Source organism: Delphinapterus leucas, chromosome 20 (genome assembly GCF_059928025.1).
Source record: "Delphinapterus leucas isolate spDelLeu-1000000601 "Yukka" chromosome 20, BTC_Dleu_Yukka2, whole genome shotgun sequence".
Taxonomy (NCBI): Eukaryota; Metazoa; Chordata; class Mammalia; order Artiodactyla; family Monodontidae; genus Delphinapterus; species Delphinapterus leucas.
In genome coordinates this window covers 21,038,718-21,044,717 of record NC_143148.1, presented here as the reverse complement: position 1 = coordinate 21,044,717, position 6,000 = coordinate 21,038,718, and positions in this window count along the sequence as shown.

Here is a 6,000-nt window from a genome sequence, read left to right as displayed (position 1 = left end):
AGTTAATTTACTAGAGCAGCTCACAGAACTCAGAGAAATGTTTTACTTACTAGATTACTGGCTTATTATAAAAGATATATCTCAGGAGCAGACAGATGGAAGAGATGCACAGGGCAAGGTATAGGGAAAGGGCAGGGACCTTCCATGCCCTCTCCAGGGGCACCACTCTCCCCAAATCTCTACGTGTTCAACAACCTGGAAGCGCTCCCATTGCAGTCCTTTTGAGTTTTTATGGAGGCTTCATTACACAGGCATGCTTGATTAAATCATTGGCTGCTGGAGACATTTAATCTCCAGTCCCTCTCCTCTCCTGATATGGGATGGGGCGGGGGCGGGTGGCAGGGCACTGAAAGTTCCAACCCTCTATTCCCAGCGATTGGTTCTCTTGGCAACCTGCCCACACACTTAGGTGCGTCCCAAAGGTCACCTCATTAACATAACAAGAGACACCTTTATAGCTCCCAACACTTAGGAAATGCCAAGTGTTTTAGGAGCCCTGTGCCAGAAACAGGGGACCGACCAAATATATATTTATTATAAATCACAATAGCACGTGCATTTTCTTTTTTTTACATCTTTATTGGAGTATAATTGCTTTACAATGGTGTGTTAGTTTCTGCTTTATAACAAAGTGAATCAGTTATACATATACATATGTTCCCATATCTCTTCCCTCTTGCGTCTCCCTCCCTCCCACCCTCCCTATCCCACCCCTCTAGGTGGTCACGCAGCCTCCACTGTAAGGGGACTGGGCACAGTGTAGGGAAGAAAATCCCAGTAAGATTGCTCTCCTCTGTCCCTAGCTGCCCGCCCCGCCCAGACTCCAGTGCTACTCCGCCGGGAGAGGCACCAGTAGAGGGCACGTCTTGCAGGAACTGCCCTCAGCCTTCAGAGTCCAGACGCTGGGAAGGAGAGAGCCTGTGGGGAACCAGGATGTGCATGCCCTCTAATAGCACTCAGTGCAGATTTCTTTAAAGTTACTTCTATTTTATTTTATTGAGGTATAGCATACATACAATACAGAGCATAAATCTTAAGATTTATGTTCACACTTAAGTGAACTGTTTATATACATATACACATTTGGAATCATCATTAAGATCAAGATAAATAAAATTCTATAAAACAGCCCTACAGGGTTCCTTCCTACCCTTTCCCAATCAATACCAGCCCTTTCCTAGATCGCCACTACCCTGATTTCTACCACTGTAGATTAGTTTTCCTCACTCAATGTTGGGTCTGGAAGATCCATTCCTATGAGATACATCTTCATCTGTGTAGCAGTATTCTTCTTATTGCTGAGGAGTACCCAATTATATGGATACAACATTGTCTATTACCCATTTACTGTTGGTGGACATTTGGGTTGTATTCATTATGGAGCTACTATGAATAACGTTCTTATAACATTCCTGAACATTTATTTTGGTGAACATGTGCCCTCAATCCTCCTGGATATGTACTTAGAGGTAGAATTTCTGGGCTGTAGGATAGCATATGTTGAGCTTTAGTAGACACTATCAAATGGTTTTCCAAAGTAGTACCAATTTATATTCCCCCCAGCAACATGAGAGTACAGTTGCTCTATATCATCACCTATTCATATTGTCAATATTTATAATTTTAGCAATTCTGGTGGGTGTCAAGTTCAGATTTTAAAATCCAAAGTGTTAGCCAAGCAAAAAGGGTCTGTGGGCCTGCAGGCAGCTAGTATGAAACCTCTGCACCTAAGGGCTTTCCACTGCCTGCACAAGTGCCCCCACCCCTTACACACACACCTGGAAGCCAGGTTCTCTGAGCACTCCAGTAGTCCCTTCTTAGTCCAGGGTTCACTGTCCATGCAGTGGTTCCCATCTCTCCACCCCGTATATACCCAATGGTAATATCCCTGAATTATTGCACACAAAGTCCACAGTGTATATTAGGTTATTACTATAATTATGATTATTATCATCATCACCACCAATATTTGGACATGCACAAATGCAAAAGGTACAAAGTTAAAAAGACCCATTAGGTATCTGGTACTACCTAACAAATTATCTCAAAATTCATTGGCTTGAAACAATAAGCATTTATTATACCACATGATTTCTGTGGGTCAGGAATTGGGGCGTGGCTTAGCTGGATGGTCTTGCCTCAAGGTCTCCCAGGAGGTTGCAGTTAAGATGAGGGCCTGGGCTGCGGCCACCTCAGGGCTTCTCTGCGGCTGGACGATCTCCTTCCAGGCTGGCTCCTTCACACACTGGCAAGCTGTCGGCAGGAGGCCTCAGTTTCTCACCACATGAGCCTCTCCACAGGGCTGCTCAACCATCCTCACGACTAAGCAGCTGTCTTCCCCCAGAGCCAGTGATCCAAGAGAGCATGGCAGAAGCCACAGTGTCTTCTATGACATACTTTGGAAAGTCACACACTGTCATTCCCACGATATCCTATTGGTTACACAGGTTCATTCTATCCAGTGTGGGAGGGAACTAGATGAGGGTGTGAATACCACAAGGGTATAAACTGAGTCTCCCTCACATGTGTTCGGGCCACTCATTTTCTCTTCAACAGGCAACCACTGTCACCAGTTTCTTGTGAATTCTGCCAGCAATGTTTTTCATACACTTACACAGGAAATCACACTTACTTTTTTTTTTTTTTTTGGCGCAGGTCTCTCACTGTTGTGGCCTCTCCTGTTGTAGAGCACGGGCTCTGGGCGCGCAGCCTCAGCGGCCATGGCTCACAGGCCCAGCCGCTCCGTGGCATGTGGGATGCTCCCAGACCGGGGCACGAACCCACGTCCCCTGCATCGGCAGGCGGACTCTCAACGACTGTGCCACCAGGGAAGCCCCACACTTACTTTTGCGCCTTACTTTTTTCACTCAATATATCTTGGAAATCCTTCCACATCAGGACATCAAGACCTGCCTTCTTCCCTTTAAGTGTGATAAAACATTTCACTGCATGCATAATTTATTTAACCAGTCCCCTACTGATGGTTGTCTGGGTTGTCCTCACTGTTTCCCTACTGAAAGCAAAGCTGCAATGGATAAATGTGAGCATATACCCTTTTGCACTAGAATAAATGTCTAGAAGTGGACTAGCTGAACAGAGGGTCTGGGCATCTTTCACTGTGCCAGATGTTGCTGCATTGCCCATCATGGAGGTTGGATAGAACAATTGACTTTCCCACCAGCGAGGGTGTGGATTTTATGAAGCATTGAGGGGTAATGGCCAAAAATGTGGGGCATCTTGGGTAGCTCAGCAAGTAATTAAAAATGGAATATCACCCATCTTTGCCTTTTGAAACTTCCCAGTCACAGTCCTCAGCCAGAGAGTTTCCCCTGGCCCTCTCCCACACCATGAGCTAGGCATTTTTCTCTCTCCAGCTTGCTTGCTCCTGGCCCCTAAAATTCTTGTTCTTGACTTACATGCAGCAGGTGAAGAGTTCTTTGCCAGCCAGGCCCCAAACGCTGACATTTTAATGCCAAAATGGTGCTCCAAGATGTGTTATCCAACAAGATGGTTCTCACCAGAGATGACCTCTGCTCTCTGCCCTCTGCCCTCTGCTCTGGGTAAGCAGTTCTCGCTCCTCAGGGGTAAGCCTGTGTTTGCAGGTCTGCCTCCTGCTTGACTGTGAGCTCCTCAAGGGCAGAAACAGTGCCTCATTCATCACGGCATCCGCTGCTCGAGGTGGCACAACGAGCGTCTAGGAACTGTTTGTTGAATGAATGAATGACGCAGATGGAACCTTGTCAAACCAGTGTTGTCAGAGCCCTCTTAGCTTTGCTCTATTTGAGAAGGTAGGTGTGTCTAAATCACTGTGAAGACTATATTGAGATGAAAGCATTTATTTCCTCCACCTGAAGCATTTCTCAAAGGGCAGCGTTTCTTTTCGTCTTTCTTGTTTTCCCCCTTTGGACTATTCAGAGCCTCATGGAGACACCCATGATGAGAAACAGGCACAATAATGTCCACAAACACGAAAAGGATCTGCAGACTTGGAATGATAAACACAGGGCAAACTTAGACAAAGAACAGCATAAATGTTGACACTGCAGAGGGAGCGATGGGAAGCCACTGCAGTTCCAGTTCCATGATTTAGCAGAGGGTAGATGTGGTCGTGGTTTCAAATCCAATACTTCAGCAATCTCAAATCCAAAAATTTTGAGAGATATTCTTTTGAAATCATAGTTTCTGAACATTCCAGGTGTCCTCCTTTAAAACAAATCTTTGTAACCATTTGAACAGAAATCTTTCCCCAATGTCCCACCTTTCCATGGCTTTGAGACCCAGCCTCAGGTGTGTAATTGATAAAGAAGGCAGCATGGAGAATCCTGGAAACTTGACTAGTTCAAAGTCTGCCTGTTATAAGCAGGATGGCCTCTGTTTCCTTTTTTTCTTTATTTGTTTTCCCTACTTTCTGTTTTGAATATCTTCAAACAGACAGAAGAGTTGCAGGAAAAGTATGATGAACAGCTGTAAGTCAGGGCTCAGCAAACTCCAGCCTGCAGCTTGTTTTGGTACAACCTGTGAACTAAGAAGGGATTTTATATTTTTAAGTGGTTGAAAAAAAATCAAAAGAAGCTGTCACAACACATGAAAATGACAGGACAGTCAGACGCGTGTCCCTCAGTGAGGTTTGCCTAGTGCTTGCGCACTATCTATGCCCTGTTCGCTCAACAGTGGCTGAGTTGAGTAGTTGCCACAGGGATCCTGGCTCCCAAAGCCCAGAATATGTACCATGTGACCCTTCTCTGACCCCTGACCTAAGGTCATCAATTGATACTATTTTGCCCACTCTGTTTTCTCTCACTCTTGCTGAGACAAGAGTGAGAGAAAGTATTGCATTAGTCTCAATACTTCACCCTTAGATGCTTTGGCATCTGTCTCACTTTCTCTAGCCCAAAGCTGGGAATCACAGGTCTAGCCTGGGGAAAGATAAGATGATGTGAAGTGTGTAGCACACACTGCTTGGCATTTAGACAGAACTTAAGAACTGATCCAGGACTTCCCTGGTGGCACGGTGGTTAAGAATTCACCTGCCAATGCAGGTGACATGGTTCAAACCCTGGTCCGGGAAGATCCCACATGGTGCAGAGCAACTAAGCCTGTGCGCCACAACTACTGAGCCTGTGCTCTAGAGCCCACGTGCCACAGCTACTGAGCCCACGTGCCACAACTACTGAAGTCCACACGCCTAGAGCCCGTGCTCCACAACAAAAGAAGCCACCGCAGTGAGAAGCCTGCGCACTGCAACAGAGTAGCCCCCGCTCGCAGCAACTAGAGAAAGCATGTGCACAGCAACGAAGACCCAATGCAGACAAAAATAAATTAAAAAAAAAAAAAAAGAACTGATCCAATAAAAATTCCTAGCATTTTCCACAGAGGTGATTGCCGGGACCCCTAACCTGAAAACCCTGAGACTGGCGCTTTCCTGAAAGCCTGGTTCCCAAAGTCTAGAAGCCAGCTTTCCCTCAGAAAGGGCTCCTTACCCGAGGAGCTGAAAAAGCCTCAGGGAGACTTCATTTTTTCCACAGCTTGTGGCTTGGCTGACTCAACCTCTGCCTTTCCCTGAGTCACGAGTTTTTCCTCTTATTTGGAGGAGCTCAGCCCTCCACCCACGGCTGGTCTCTGGTGGGAAGGGGTGGACAGCTAGAGAATCAGAGCTTGTGCTGCCTCCAGGGGGTTTCCTGGAGCTCCACCCACTTCCATAGAATATCAGCACTGGAAGGAAGGACAGATGAGGAGACTGAGGCCCCAGTGGGCCCTGGACCAGCAGTGAGAAAAGGCTAGTTGGGGGTCTCCTGACTCCAGGACCAACAGCTGTGTATCTTCTCTCTGGTTTTCCAGAATCATGAAAAGGCCTCCTTTTCCTGGACACCTGCTCTGTGCCAAGCACAGAGTCAGATGCCAGAGAGCTGTTTACAGGGCTTTACAGCTCCCTTCCTACAGCCACCTCACCTCAGGCAGGGCCTGCCTTCCTGGAGAAGGCCCCTCTTGCTAGGGAGGTAG